This window comes from Chrysemys picta, chromosome 3 (assembly GCF_011386835.1).
Source record: "Chrysemys picta bellii isolate R12L10 chromosome 3, ASM1138683v2, whole genome shotgun sequence".
NCBI classification, from domain to species: Eukaryota; Metazoa; Chordata; order Testudines; family Emydidae; genus Chrysemys; species Chrysemys picta.
Window position 1 is genome coordinate 123604872 of NC_088793.1, and position 15967 is coordinate 123620838.

The 15967-nt window shown below is 43.1% G+C and overlaps 1 long non-coding RNA gene across 2 annotated transcripts in view; it reads left to right on the forward strand.

Annotated features, from left to right (window-relative positions):
• The first annotated feature begins 1569 nt into the window (after positions 1-1569).
• LOC101943077 (uncharacterized) overlaps positions 1570-15967 on the forward strand; it is a 50933-nt gene continuing 36535 nt past the window's right edge. For both annotated transcript variants that reach the window (XR_255317.4, XR_006176099.2), the window contains exon 1: positions 1570-2324. This is a non-coding gene — a long non-coding RNA (uncharacterized LOC101943077). The remainder of the gene's footprint in view (positions 2325-15967) is intronic.

Sequence of the window (15967 nt, forward strand, 5' to 3'; positions counted from 1 at the left end):
CTGTGTAGTGATGTGAAAAAGCGAGTGTGACATATAGAAAGTGCATAATTAAAAAGGATTATTATGTGGTTTATGCTATGCCAATAATTTAAACTTTGGAAGTGGGATGCTGTGAATGGCAGGAGGAGAAGGATGGTGTGTGGGCTGCTGTGGCTTAGATGACAAAAGGAGGGATCAGAGGTGAGAGGCAGGACTAAAGATGGAAAAATGTTGGGTGTTTTTGCAAAATGTCATCCTCCAACTTTTGGAAGCTCCGGTGGTTTGCGTCTGGGTCCTGTTTTATCTGAAGGTCCTCAGCTCAGAGATTTTTGCATAAATTGTTTCAACTGTAGCTCATCTCTGTTACAAATAAGTGGAAGAGCAGTTTTGTTTTTTCAAATCCTATTTGGGTGGCAAACAAGAGACATGTACCATTAGGGTTACCATACGTCCGGATTTCCCCGGACATGTCCTCCTTTTGTGTGCTAAAAATAGCGTCCGGGGGGAATTTGCAAAGCTCTCTCAATGTCCGGGATTAGCAGAGAGTGGCTGGGAGGGCTGCAGGGAAGTCCCGGGCTGGACTCGGGAGCAGCTGTAGAGGAGCCGGATCCGCCCTGCATTCTGAGCCAGCAGCTGCCTTGCAGCCCAGTCCGGCAACACTGTGCAGGGCCAGACCGGGTTTTGTTGTGCAGGGCCAGACCGGGTTTTGTTGTGCTCGGGAGCTCAGCCACGTGTCCGGCTCGGCTGCACAGAGCCCAACACTCTATTCTGAGCAGCAGGGTAAGGAGGTCAGGGGGCAGGAAGGTTCTGGAGGTGGAGGTCAAGAAACAGGGGGGGCTTTTTGGGGGCAGTGGAGAAAGTTTTGGGCAGTCAGGGTACAGGTAGGGGGTAGGGTCCTGGGGGGCAGTTGGGGGGGGTCTTAGGAGGGGGCAGTTAGGGGACAAGGAGCGGGGGGGGGTAGGGGGCTGGGAGTTCTGGGGGGGAGCTGTCAGGGGGCAGGAGTGGAGAGAGGGATCGGAGCAGTCAGGGGACAGGGAGCAGAGGGGTTTAGATGGGTTGGGAGTTCTGGGGGGGGCTGTCAGGGGGCAGGAGTGCGGAGAGGGATCGGAGCAGTCAGGGGACAGGGAGCAGAGGGGTTTAGATGGGTTGGGAGTTCTGGGGGGGGCTGTCAGGGGGCAGGAGTGCGGAGAGGGATCGGAGCAGTCAGGGGACAGGGAGCAGAGGGGTTTAGATGGGTTGGGAGTTCTGGGGGGGGGCTGTCAGTGGGTGGGGAGTGGTTGGATGGGGCGTGGGAGTCCCAGGGGTCTGTCTGGGGGTGGGGGTGTGGATAAAGGTTGGGGCAGTCAGGGGACAAGAGGCAGGGAGGCTTAGATAGTCCTGGGGGGCAGTTAGGGGCAGGGGTCCCAGGAGGGGGTAGTCAGGGGACAAGGAACGGGGGGAGGGTTGGGAGGTCAGGGGGGGGCGGGAAGTGGGAGGGGCAGGGGCGGGGCTAGGGCGGGGCTCCTCCCGTCCTCTTTTTTGCTCGCTGAAATATGGTAACCCTATGTACCATAGACTGAAGGAGATTGTTTGTTTAAGCAATTTATTAGCCAGTGCACTGTATCTCCACATAGATGGTCTGTTAAACAACCTGCACCTCTATTACTGCTTAATGTACCAGGCATGATACCTATGGGGTGCTGCTATTCCAGTGGAAGTGACATGTTCAGTGTTCAGTACCCCTAATGCTGTGCATTTTGCATAACCAAGCTTTCCTCCCACTTTTCCCCTAAACATTTACATATGTTTAAAGTAACTTAGCGACAAATTACAACCGTCTCTTAAAAATTATGAGAGTTCTCTGATCCCAGTGTGGCTTCCAGCTTGGCAGTGGGTCCTACAGCTGATACCGAAGAAATAGGGAAAGTAGTCATGCATTGTAATGCCTCCCAGAACCCCCATCTGTACACTGTAAACTGGTGCAAAATCTCTGCCGTACTGCATGCTCTTCCCACATTTGTTCCCAAATGTATAGTTGGCACCAAGAATCGCACCAACTAGTGCAACTGTCTTTCATCAGCTGCCTTGAGGCTGTGATTTTTTTTGTTGCCATCTGGATGTGATTTTAGAGCATGACACAAGCCTGAAAATGCAGTCATGCAACCGTTAGCTTCTTTTCTCTCTCTGCCATGCACATGCACAATTACAAAAGTTACATTCCTTTGCTACTCTGATTCCTTTGTTGAGAAAACATGATGTACTCTTGTGATTATTTATTTTAATCATTGCTATTTGTTTTACAGTAGAACCTAGAAGGCCCAGATGAAATCGGAGCCGCACTATGCAAGGCTGCCTACAAACACATGGTAAGAAACAGTTCCTATCCCAGAGAACTTGTCATCTAAATAGATGAATCAGACACATAGCAAGAGGGAAAGTGACTTGTCCGAGGTTACACAGCAGGCCAGTTGGAGAGCCAGAAACAGAGCCTAGATTTCTTGAATCACTAGTCTAGTTCTCTGTCTAATGGGACACACTCCATCGCTGTTATTTATTATTTATATTGTGGTACGACTCAAATGCTCTAATCAGGGTTAGGTCCTCATTGCTCTAAGCACTGTATGAGCACAGAGGAAGAAATGGTCCCTTTCTGAAAGAGCTTAGAGTCTAAGTGCTTATGTACACAGGAAGGTTGCACCAGTTTAACTTAAGGTGTGAGTTTTGAACTGATTTACCTGAACTGGTGTGGATACTCTTTAACCACGTTTCTTTTGCTTTGGCGTAAGTTGATTAGGGTGCAGTTTAAACTAAACCAAAATAAGCCATTTTAAAACTGAAATAAGTGTGTCCACCCGAGAGTTTACTCCAGTTTAACTAAATTGGATTTAAAAAGATTTTACGTTAAATTAGCACAACTTCTGCATGTAAATAAGGCCTAGGTATGTGTAACTTTACTCCCAAGAGTAGTCTCAGTATTGGTTGCAGGACTGAAACCTAAAAAGACAAGACAAAAATGATACAACACTGGACAATCAACAAACAAGCAGAATGTGGTGATGTTAGGGTCTCAACTTGTCTTTTGCCTGTTCACAAACAGGTTGTGCCCTGGCCTTACACTGACTGTGCAGGGCAGTAATAACTTGCCTCTGATATAATACTCTTCATCAGTAGATCTCGAGGCACAAGCACTGACTTTCTTCTGTCTGAGTGGCTGCTGCACTCCTGCTCCACCCTGAGGCCCCACCCCACTCCATCCTTTCCCCACCCTCGCCCCATCTCTTCCCACCCCTGCTCCACCCTCTCCCCCGAGACCCCACTCCTGCCTCACTTCTTCCTGCCCCTGCTCCGCCTCCTCTCCCGAGCATGCCTTGTCCTTGCTCTGCCTCTTTCTACCCCTGTTCTGCCCCCTCCCCACAGCACCTCCCGCCCACCACCGAACAGCTGATCGACAGGACTCACCACACAGCTGATTGGCGGGTGGCTGGTGGGTGCTGAGCACCCAATAATTTTTTTCTGTGGGTGCTCCATGGTGCTCCACTCATGGAGTTGGCGCCCATGTCTCAAGGCCCTTCACAATCTTTAGTGTATTTATTCCACAGCACCCCTATGAGGTAGAGAAGTGCTATTGGCCACATTTTACAGAGCGGGAACATCACTGTACTTTATGTATGATCTAAGGTCATACATGAAATCTGGGGTAGAGCAAGGAAATGAACGCAGGTCTCTCAAGTCCTAGCTTGCAGTAGACCTGCCTGGATCCTGTGTCCAGGGAGAGAGAGACAAGCAGGGGCTCTGCTGGGAGGGGACTCAGGGGGCATTAGAGCAGTCAGCGTCAGGACTCCGCCTCTTTCTCCTTTCCCCACTCATGCCCATACTGCGCCCCAGCAGAGGTGACTGGATGCAAAGGGCAGAATACACTGTGTCTGGTAAATGGCTGGTGCAAGATCCCTGCAGTGGAAAATGGAAGCTCCAGAGGAATTGAGATTCCAAGATGACTCTGAGACACAACTATTTCCTGGTGTTGTTCCATATTCAGGATTGAGCCTAACAACACAATCTAACCCTATTTTAGTTTGCCTTTAAACCTTGTATATTTACTAGCTTTCATTTTGCTCTAACGTGTGCATTTTTATTTGAATTTGTTTTGTATTCTTAAAATCATTGCCTATTGTCTGATTAAAAATCAATTTTCTTTACAACCCGCATCAATTTACTATATTAAAAAAAACCTCCTGTTTTCCATTTGTTGTTTTTATCATCTTTTCCTTATTCTGAGTTATGACCTCATGGTATAAGAAACATTTCTTCACTGCATTGTGGGAATGTGAAATCTCATTCATTTCTGCTTTTCTAGATCATAGGAACATAACCTGTGTAACCAGGGAGCAACTATTTCTGAGGCCTTCAGACAAAAATAAGCAGCAATTCTGTTTATCATTTGTTTACTTTGTGCCTAAGCTGTTCCCAAACTCCATTTCTTTTGTAGACATGTGGTAGTGTTAATGAGGTGTTAATGGGTTTGTAGGGGAGGCGATTATAGAAGTTTGGCTTTAATCAGTGGTGTTATTTTCATTTTCTTTGCTTTGAGAGGCTGTTTACACCATAAGTGGTTGTTGGCTTACTCCTGTAGCTGGGAGAACTTTATAAAACAATGTGGGGGTAAAACTCCCACTGATTTCAATGGGGGCAGTATTGATCCTTTGATTAGAATGTTTGAAGAGCAAAAACATTTTCCCAAGACACACAAGTTTTGTACTGCTTTAACTAGCGGTTTGAGACTTGTATAGTTAAGGTATTACAACCCCTTAGTATGGATGCAATTATACCAGCATAAAGGTATAAATATAGGGGGATAAGCTACACTAGAGTAACTGTGGGCACAATAGCGTTTGAATCTATTTTAAACATTGCACCCCTAACAGAAATAGTTAAATCAATACATAATCTCTGTGCAGACAGGATACAAATTTTGAGGTCTTTAGCCCTCTTCCTTGTGAAGACAGCTTTGAATTTGAATATAAAATGTAAATTGGAAGCTTCTTCTTGTGATTTCTAAAAAGCAGGGTTGATTCACACTGCGTCCTCCATCATTACCACAGCTGCTCTTTGGGAGTCAGGAAACTGGGAGCCAAGAGTCCTATGGACTTCTAGTAGGGTTGTGAAAAGGAGGATGTCTTTGGGTTTTGTGTTAACTTGGTGGGAAATTGTCCAAGTGAAATCAGTCATGGAAGACAGCACAGTTGAACTCAGAACTTTGCCAGTTTTTTGAAAAATAACCTCATTTTAGTTCAGCTAGCTCAGCGTCAATTAAGCATGTTTGGAATGGTTTGCTGTGGGGCCCTAGCAATAGGGGAAATGGAATTTTGTGGGTTTTGTGAAGTTTGCCCCTCACCACAGAGGAGTATTTGTAGCTAGGGAACTAGCAACAATTGCTTGTTTTTCAATAGTGGTGTTCTCACCCTTTTAGAGCAAACTATGTTAGAATTAAGCGCAGATAAAACTTCCGACTGGTCCTCCTTGGAAGTTAGGGAGGAAAAGAAGTATTGGCATTTGCTCACACCATCCTCACAAGCAGAAGATGATACCAAGCTAGAATGAAGACTCAGTTGAAAGCAATGTTTCCATCAATATGGTGGGGCAGCAAGGATTCCTGATTTTCCAGCCAGTGGCCCAGATGTTACTCCCAGGACAGGCACGCTCTCGTAACTGTTCTGATACCTAAGGGATAACTGATGAAAGGGAGAAGCTGTCATAACTGAAAAATAATCCACTCTTAATGAAAAGAAGTTGAGGGAAAGAAGAGAGATTTGCCAAACCCCAGCATTGAATCCAGGGACCTTCAGGGTATGTGTATGCTGTGATCAAAAACATGCAGCCCCGAGTTTCAGAGCCCAGGTCAGTTGACCTGGGCCTATGGGGCTCGGGCTCCGGAGCTATAAAATAGTTGTGCAGACATACAAGCACGGGCTGGAGTCATGTTTCTGAGACCCTCCCTCTTTGTGGGGTCTCAGAGCCCGGGCTCCAGCCCAAGCCCAACTATCTACACTGTAATTTTATAGCCTCGCAGCCTACGCCCTGCAAGCCTGAGTCAACTGACCTGGACCAGCCACAGCTGTGCCACAAGTCTTTTACTGCAGTGCAGATATACCCTTAGATGTTGAGGAGAAGAAGAGAGGTTTGCCAAAACCAAGCATTTAATCCAGGGCTAATGCTCTTCCAAACAAAGTACTTTGGCAGCTGCTGTGGTTTGGTTCGCTTTAAGGCATCACAGATGTAGTCATTCTACCCAGAGGATGTAGTGAAGATTGGGCTTTCCCCCCTCTTGCTTGATTGATTTACTTTTACACATCATTCCTGCAGCTCCCACTTTTTGTTAGAAAAGAAAATGAGACTGGATAAAAGACCCCAGCCTGTAAAGGCTGGTGGTGGCAAAGCACAAACTTCTGTGAGGTCACTTGCTCACCACCTTTTGTTTAGTGGGCTGTTGTCAAGGCATAAGGCTTCTGTAAAGGTTCTGCCTCACCTTCTCTTGTGTTCAGGGTTGATATTAAGTCATGGGCCTCTGTAAATTGATTACCTCACCCATCTCAAGAGGCCTCTTTTTTGTTCCGTGTCCCCATATGTGAGACAATCAAAACCCTTGATGAGCAGCAGTAAAAGACTGTTTCTGCCTGGTTTTGCACAATGAATCTTTCATGTATTAGGCATGGTAACTGCTACTCTAGAGAAACTGAGCAATTGAGCTTGTTCAGGACCCCTGGGGCTTCTTGGTTGTATTAGATTAAGTGGGGGGAAAGAAACAAGAAAGCTAAGTTGATGAAATAACAGAAATGGGGATCACACATCTCAATGGCTGGGGCGTGGAGGAGGAAAATCTACTTGCCAATTGTCAAAACATGATTTTTTCTCTTCCCTGAAGTTGAAGCAAAAGCCATAGTGTCTCTGCCTGATTATGGACTGAGGAGCATTCATGTGAGGCAAATGCAAATGCTATGCTAGAGAAACTTGGCTGACCACCAGCTCTCAGACATGAAAGTTCATTCTTGTCTGTGGTTTAAACTTGCTGCTTGGGATTTTTCCTGACCTGTCCATTCCCCCCCGTATCTCCTTCTAGCCTCTATCCCTCACCAAAACATCAGGAGTAGGACAAACCCACACACGCACTTTGTTGCCTGTTCACTCTTTGTTCTGCACTTGCAAGCAGCAAGAGTGGAAAATAGGCAGGTGGAAGCTGCTGTAGTGATCCATATGAAGCTCCATGCTGTGTGGCAATATTCTAAGCTGCAGCTATCTGAGGAAAGGGCAGGGCTCTTTTTGGTGTCCTTCCTCAAAGAGCATGCCTTTACTTAGCACTGGTGGCCCGATGATGGCAAGCGAGAATTCTCTTGCCTTGTTCCCTCCTCAGCATGGCCCTGCAGTCCTTACCTGAATGGCACTGCCATCCTCCAATGGGACGAGAGAGAGCAACAGGAAGCAGGGTAGAATTTCTTCCCAGATCCCTAGCCAAATTGGCCTCTGGACTGGCCCTTTCTTGCTGCTGATTGTGGAGTGGTGACTCCATACAAAGAAGACGCCTGTTGGCTGTAGCAGTAGCCCCAGGACTCCTCGCCTTCTTGGTAGCTCTCTGGTCTGGCCATGCTGTGAAGGGCCTAATCTCACTCCTGGATGAGGCAGAAGATGGCTGGGTGGATCCATTATCCGCTGTAGATCACACTCTTTGGAACTGTCAGCATTTGCTTCCTGGTTAAATGGGGTCTGGCCCAAATGTCATGTGTCTGCAGCTTGGTAGCAGAACAAAATTGGGTGGTAAGTAAACAAACAAAAAAGTGTATCTGTCTGTCTCTCTTTGTACACACACACACATTCACTCTCACTCACACACTCTCTCCCTCTCTGTCAGGAAAATTATTTTACTGCCCAAAAGCCTCCTGGATTTTTAGACTGCAGTAATAAACTGACATAGCTCTACTAAAGTCAATGGAGCAATATTGATTCACACCAGCCGAGGGTCTAATCTGTAGATTATATTATGAAAATTTTAAGAACTGAATTTTATTTAACTAAAGGAACTTGGTTATATGAAATATATACAATTTTTGAGCGATCAATGTTTCCTTAAGTCTGTAGATCATTTTAGAATGTATCTGTGCTAGGCAAAATAAGAACATAAGAACGACCATACAGGATCAGACCATCTACCCAAGTGTTCTGTCTTCCAACAGTGGCCACTGCCAGGTGCTTCAGAGGGAACGAACAGAACATGGCAATTATCAAGTGATCCCTTCCCTGTCGTCCAGTACCAGCATCTGGCAATCAGGGTTAGAAACACCCAGAGAATAGGGTTGCATCTCTGATCATTCTAGCTAATAGATAAGTTCTTGGAGGATAGGTTGATCAATGACTGTTTCTTTTTTGAACCTGTTATTGTCATGGCCTTCACAACATCCTCTGGCGAAGAGTTCCACAGATTGACTGTGCATTGTGTGAAAAAATACTTCTTTCTGTTTGTTTTAAACCTGCTGCCTATTAATTTCATTGGGTGACACCATGTTCTTGTGTTATGAGAAGGAGTAACTAACACTTCCTTATTTACTTTCTCTACATCAGTCATGATTTTATAGATCTCTATCATATCCCCCCCTTAGTCGTCTCTTTTCCAAGCTGAAAAGTCTTATTAATCTCTCCTCATATGGAAGCTGTTCCATACCCCTAATAATTTTGTTGTCCTTTTCTTTACCTTTTCCAATTCCAATATATTTTTTATGAAATGGGGCCACCACATCTGCACGCAATATTCAAGATGTGGTCGTACCATGGATTCATATAGAGGCAATATGATATTTTCTGTCTTACTATCTATCTGTTTCTTAATGATTCCCAGCATTCTGTTTGCTTTTTTGACTGCTGCTGTACATTTTGTGGATCTTTACAGAGAACTATCCACAATGACCCCAGATCTCTTTCTTGAGTGGTAACAGCTAATTTAGACCCCCCCACACACACTTTATACGTATAGTCGGGATTATGTTTTCCACTGTGCATTACTTTGCATTTATCAACATTGAATTTCATCTGCCATTTTGTTGCCCAGTCACCCAGTTTTGTGGGAGGTCTTTGTCTTGCAAATGCTCCCAGACATAGCACTTACTATCAGGAGTAGTCCTGTTGAAGTTAATGGGACCAGCTATGGCAGCAATGCACTTAATAATAATTGTTTGCAGGATGACTGAGTCCTAAAATTCTATTGCAGTACTGTTAAAAGAAAAGCAATCTGACATATCTTGTAATTGGAATAAAGGTGAGAGGGAGGAGGAGAGAGAGAACTGTATATTTGCTCCTAAGTGTCACAAATAACTATTACACTCTAACAAAGAGGATAGACTATAGGAATCCTAAATACAAATAGTGATTCTATGTTCCTAGTGAGTTTATGTAAAATCACTGACCTTGATCGGAGGATAGACCTCTTTAACACAATCAATACAGGTGCAATCCGATAAGAACATTCTACTGTTTTATTAAAGTGCATCTAATTCAAAACTCAATAACTCTCACAAATCCTTAATCAGAGAAGACATCCTGGGAGGTATTTAGGTGAGTGATCTTATAACTCTTGCTCTCTCCTTGTTAGGATGGCATTTTACAGATAGACACGTCTGTTTCCTCTTTGCCCTTTCTGCAATAATTCTCTCCCTTTAGCTGCATGGTTTTGTTGACTGTGATGCATTTAGTTTTTTTTTTTTTATTTCGAGAGGCTGAGTCAAGTGTCAGTCTTTGCTCACCTCATCCCTGAGCACGGCCAAGCTTGTAAAGGGCAGATCTATTTTCCTTAATGGCATATCGGAGTCTACAAACTCATACACAGCATATGCGTTTTGCTCTGGAGGAGGGACTCCATTGACACTTCCCTTCTCACCCAGGGTGATCAGGGCTCAATAAAAATAATCTCTCCAGGTGCCGCATTATGTGACAGTTTAAATAAAATGAAAGCAGAAAGCAATTATTGTGTTTCTGGAAATGATTTTAAATCAAAATTATACATATTGAATAAGACAAAATAAGCACAAGGTGGAGAGCTCCACCTGCACTGTTTACTCTGAGGTAATTATTATCCTTTCCAGGTGATCCTCAGCATGCTGCACGATAATGTAAAAGAAATTGCCATTTGGAACAGTTGAACTGAGTGTTGATTTATAGTCACTGACGTTCACATAAGGCAGATTGAGGGCATTAGGTCTTCGGTTTAAGTGCAAACAACTGCACGCAGTTAGCTATATGCACGGCTCACGGCTTTAGCCCATACAGCACTCCAGGCTTTTGGATATAGATCATATTTTTTTAAAAATCTAATAGGTTTTCAGATTTAACCTCTAACTATAGGCTACGCGCAGTCACAGAGACCCAGGCAGCTCCACGGTGACTATTGCAGCTTCAGGATGGCTGTAGCCTCCGCAACAGCTGTGCCCATCCCAGGTGTTTGGCCAGTAGGTCCCCCCCTCTCCCCCCCTCCTGACCTCCCCACTTTTTTTTATTAGCTGTAATAGAGATCCAAGTCAGGGAATTCAGGTTCCAATTCCAGCCTACCCATCTCCATTATCTGGGGGTGTTTGTAATGACCCCAGCAGGTAATCAGAGGAATTAGAACTCAGGAACCGTCATCACCAACAAGACTAGCACCATTAGTAACTCCATTAGTAAATGTCTGTTCTTATCCATTATGTGAACTAGCAATTGGAAGCAGACATGACACCGTTAGGACCCGCAGCACCGAAGGGATAGGTCCTACAGCTAGAGCTGAGCAACTTGCAGGGAGAGTGGGGAACATGCTGGCTGAGCTTTAGCCCAGCCGATAACCTTTATTGGGAGCTGTTGCATTTGCATCTTAAATTCTGGTTTCGGGTTTTGTCTAGTTGCAAGGCAGCTCTAGTGACCAAGCTAGCTCAAGACCAATTTGATTAGCTAAGGAGGAGTTGCCCTATCGAACTCTCAACATGCTTGGGCTTTTTAGCATTTAAGTTTTTGGGATGGGGTGTCAAAAATACAGCTGGGGCTGAGAGTAAAACCTTTATTAGAGGAACATAAGATGAGTTGGAGGGAGAGACGCATCTATGCTGTGCTGAAAAGCAGGAATGAGAATTTTTTCGAAGGCTTGGTGCGGAGAAACTTTTGCTGTTAATTTGAGCGTGCAAGTAATAATCATGCTGCTTTTGTTACAGAAGATCAATTTATGTGCAGACTAGTGGCTGTAAGCGGAAGCCAGATAAACGAGCAAGGGAAGTGGTGGAGTCTCCATCCCTTAATGTCTTCGTATCAAGACTGGATGCCTTTCTGGAAGATATGCTTTAGCCAAACACAAGGTGCTGGGCTCACTACAGGGGTAATTGGGTAAAATTCTATGGCTTGTGTTATACAGGAGGTCAGATTAAATGATCTAATGGTCCCTTCTGGCCTTAAACTCCATAAATCTGTGAATCCTCTGCGAGGACTATATATTTGCAAATAAAAATGGATTAGGATAATTTAGCAATATAGGCCCTGAATCTGATTTTACTGGTGTAACTTCATTGTGCTAAGATCATAAATGAGGTTGCAGCCAGGTCCAATGTATAAAGTATAAAGCACTGTAAGTAAATTCTTCTCATTGGCACCATCTTCTCCATACTGTTTGTGGATCCTTCCTCTCCTAGCAGGTCTGAATGGTGCTTATGGCAGTCCAGTACTGTGCAACCCAGTCTTCAGTGGAAAAAATATGTCATCCTTACAGACCTCAAAGCACTCAAGTTTGAATCACTGAGTTACAACTGAAAAACAGCCCCTTCTGGGGTAGAACAAAGCAACTGTTTAGCAGTACCCATGGTCCTACACAACAGTTTAGGATAGGAAGGGAAAAGCATCATTTTCAAATTGCAATAGACTGAAAGATTGTTGGGAAGGGAGAACAGCATTTCAGATGCTTTATTTTGTCCACAACTACATACAGCAGTTTTATATTAATCTAATACGGCCATGGTCTGTGAACAAGTTCTGTGCTTATGCCAGAGTGGTTCAGCTCTAAAGAATTCCCACCCCGGCTGGAAAATAAGGATACCAGAGAGCTAATTAAAAATGGGAATTTGAGATACACAACAAGACTTTAAACTCCTCTGGCATTTAATGGAATTTGCTGTGGTGCTAAAATAGTATTTCACCCCCTGTCATTTTGACATGAAAAACATTAGAGAATATTTGATTTTACTGTGGAACAAATTATGGTAATAATGAGTCTTTGAGAGAAAAAATGTGCGCAAACTGGTACAATCTCATTTAAAATGTGCATGTTAAAATAGAGCATATACATGAGGAGATGGCTGTTACTTAATCAACAGATTTTTATTTTATGAGATGTATGCCCTTTCAGTGTTGTGTTTGACAATTCTTTTTAACATTAGCTATCTGAACCCCACTCCTATTGCATGCACTATCAGCCTATATATTTTATGGGTGTTAGGAACATGTGAACAGTCAGACTGCAATTCCTGTTAGACAATCAAGAATTCAAGGTGGTGCCAGAGCTCATTGGGCAGATAACTTCCCCCTATATTTGCTGTTTGACAGGATGAGGGATTGGTGATTTCCATACAAACTGGCAACTAACTGCTTTGTTTTTAAGCTCTGCTAGATTTTTTAATTTACAAGGCTGAGTTCATTTAATTTCATAGAATCATTCGTTGCTAATGGCTAAATTCTGTCCCAGATTCCATGAAGGGTCTCAATTGATTGGGCCCTAAAATATGTATTTGATGGTTAGATTTGTAATGTACCCATTGCTCAGATTAGTGTTGTTACTCCATCAATATTATAAATAAGAGAGATGCTCTGTTGCATGCTTTTAATTCAAGCCTAGATGAGAACAGTTGATGAGAAAATGGCAAGAACTGGTGGTCTCAGCACTAGACTGAGAGCCAGGAACTCCCACATTCCAGTTCTCACCATGACTCTTTCTGTGACCTTGGGCAAGTCATTTAACTTGTTTACCTCCATTCTTCTGCTTGTAAAATGTAAATAATCATACGTATCTCACAGGAGCATTGTGAGATTCAGTTAGTAGGACAGATTCAGTGATGATAGGAACTGCTCCAGCTCCCATTGAAATCAATGGAAAAACTCTTGATGACATCAGTGGGGTGGAATCAGACCCGTAATGCTGGGAGGTGTGCATTACACTTCCTTGCACCATCAAGCCCCTTTTGCTACAGGGAAGCGTCACTGTGAGGGAATGGAGGTGGTTTCACCATCACTGTCTTCCCTCTGGGTTCTCTCTGGCTACAGCAGCTTTAGTTTATGGCCAAAACTTCATAAGTGCCCTACCAGGGGAGTCTGCTGAAGGAAAGGATTGAATCAATGCACTCCTGCTCTCCAGGCCACAGCCCTTTTTTAGGTAGCCCTGCCCTCTTTTTGGACTGTGCAGGTCCCTATATCTCTCCCCTCCACTCCAGTGCAAGTTAGGCAGCGGCTCTTTCTGCAGCTATAAACTCCCCCTCATCAGACCTTCTAATTCTTTGGTCCTCCACTAGTATTTACCTTCATAAAACCCTAGGGTGAATTTGTCCCAGCCTTTGTAAAGTACTATATAAGTCCTAAGCACTACGGTTATTCGTCACCTGCTGATTATGGATGATAATTATGGAAGGTTCTACTTAAGGAAAAAAATGCACTGAGATTTTGATCAGTTGTAAAACAGAAACAGTCACAACAAATCATATATGCAGTGTTGTTGTAGCCATGTTCATCCAAGGATATCAGAGAGACAAGGTGGGTGAGGTAATATCTTTTATTGGACCAACTTCTGGTGGTGAGAGAGACAAGTTTCGAGTTTACACAAGCTCTTCTTCAGAACTCTTTGTAAGTTCTAAAGCTCGTCCCTCTCACCACCAGAAGTTGGTCCAATAAAAGATATTACCTCACCCACCTTATCTCTCTAACAAATCATATGGTCCTTTAAAGTCTGAAATAAGTATGTAATTATGGGTCTTTTATGTGAATTGGGTCACTTTACATTAAACAGGAATATATGTAAGACAAGTGCAGCAGGTCCTTTTAAGAAAAATCTTACCTCCCCGCCCCAGAATGAGAGTGGTAGATATGCCATTTTATTTGGCTAATCAGCAATATATTAATATAAACTAATTAACTGCAAATGTTTAAGCAGTGAACACCAAATGAGAGGACTTGTTTCACAGCTGGTATGGCTTGTTTTTATAAAAGCATCTAAAAATAAAAATCAAGAAGTGTGTGTGTGTGTGTGCGCGCTTGCATTTTCCAGTAATGTTTTATATAAGTATACTACTCTGACTAATTAAACACAGAAATTCAGGCTGTGAACATCTGACAAATTTTTCTGCACTAAACAAGCCTATCCTTTTAAAGTCCCATATAAAATCATTATGACTGATACAGTCAATGGCCTTGTGTTTAAATAGATTTTGGTTTGGAATGTGGGTCACTGTGGTGTAGGCTCCCGGGCACGCAAATGCAGGCAAAAGAAAACAGTAAATGTGAGCTGCCAAGAGATCTTATAAAGAATTTGCATAAAATCTTACTGCTAAATAGAATGGGGAAGACAGACACCTTAGTGGAACCTTTGATTATATCGTCACGGTTAGCAGCTGTCCCAGCCAAAATCGCAGGAAGCATTAATGTAATCTTTCTGTATAATATAATCAGACTGTGTCTGAGGGATATCTTACACTACTCTGATAGTCAACGATTAAGTGTGGTCAAAGACAGTCAAATTGTTTTATTGCACATAACTAGGCTTGGCAGAATTCAGTTTTTTAAAATAATTTGGATGGATAATATCGATGTTTATTTGTAAACTTTTTTATTGTTATCAATTTAAATATTCACAGTTGTTTGAAATTATGAGGGGGAGGGGTCAAGATCACATGTAAAAATATACAGAGTAAATATCCTTAAATCAAACACTAATAAATTCACAACCAGCATTTTTCTTACTTTGCCTATCTATAAATTTCTATTATCATTACTGGAAATATTTTTTGTTAGTGTATATGTGTACTGTGAAATCAACGTTTACCGACATTTACTGATATAAATTGAATCCTTCCAAGCTCAGAAATAACTTGGCAAAGACTAAGGAAAATGTGTATAAATTTAATGACTCAAAGCTTTTATTACTTACCCAACAGGTGATTTTTAAAATGTACTTGCTTGCCTTTGTGTCAAATGCAAAGTGAAATAGATGGCTTTAAATATTATTAGTTGGAGAGAGCAAGAGAAAGAACAGCAGTCCTCTGATGTCAGCCTGCAAATTGGTCTAAAGAGGACCTGAAGGCAAACAGAGAGACTCCTGGAAATCCCAGGAGTGATGTAAAAGATAAGACTATAGGAATAGTGTCATTCCATGTAGGACAGCATTCAAATTACATGACAAATCTATGGAAGGGATAGTAACCAAACTGTTGAAGAATGGAAATCTGCCCTTTAAGAATATGTGCCTTCTAATGGGGTCTCAGGAGAAATCCATCTTAGATAACCAAGAGCTGAGGATGCTGCAGATCATCTGCCTGCCTTGTTTAATCTCTCTGTAATGTAGAGAAGTCCATAGGAATGACTAAGGGAGATCGAGGGATTTGGAAGATGAGATGATTTGGGAGAGAACTAGTAGGTACTTCTGAAATATGTTTCCTGTCTAAGGGATGGAAGCAGTTTCCAGAATCTTCATCTGTTCATCAATCAAAGGCAATTCAGGATTACCTTTTCTATTTCATTAACAAATTTATTAGAGCATAAGCTTTCGTGGGCTACAGCCCACTTCTTCGGCTGTAGTCCACGAAAGCTTATGCTCTAATAAATTTGTTAGTCTCTAAGGTGCCACAAGTACTCCTGTTCTTTTTTCTATTTCAATTACAGAGTCCAGGGTGTAACGAAAGTGAGCTGAAGCTCTAGCAAGGAATTTTAGTTTCTGTTACAATTCTGCTGACAGAATAGTGTCCTAGAATAACAATAT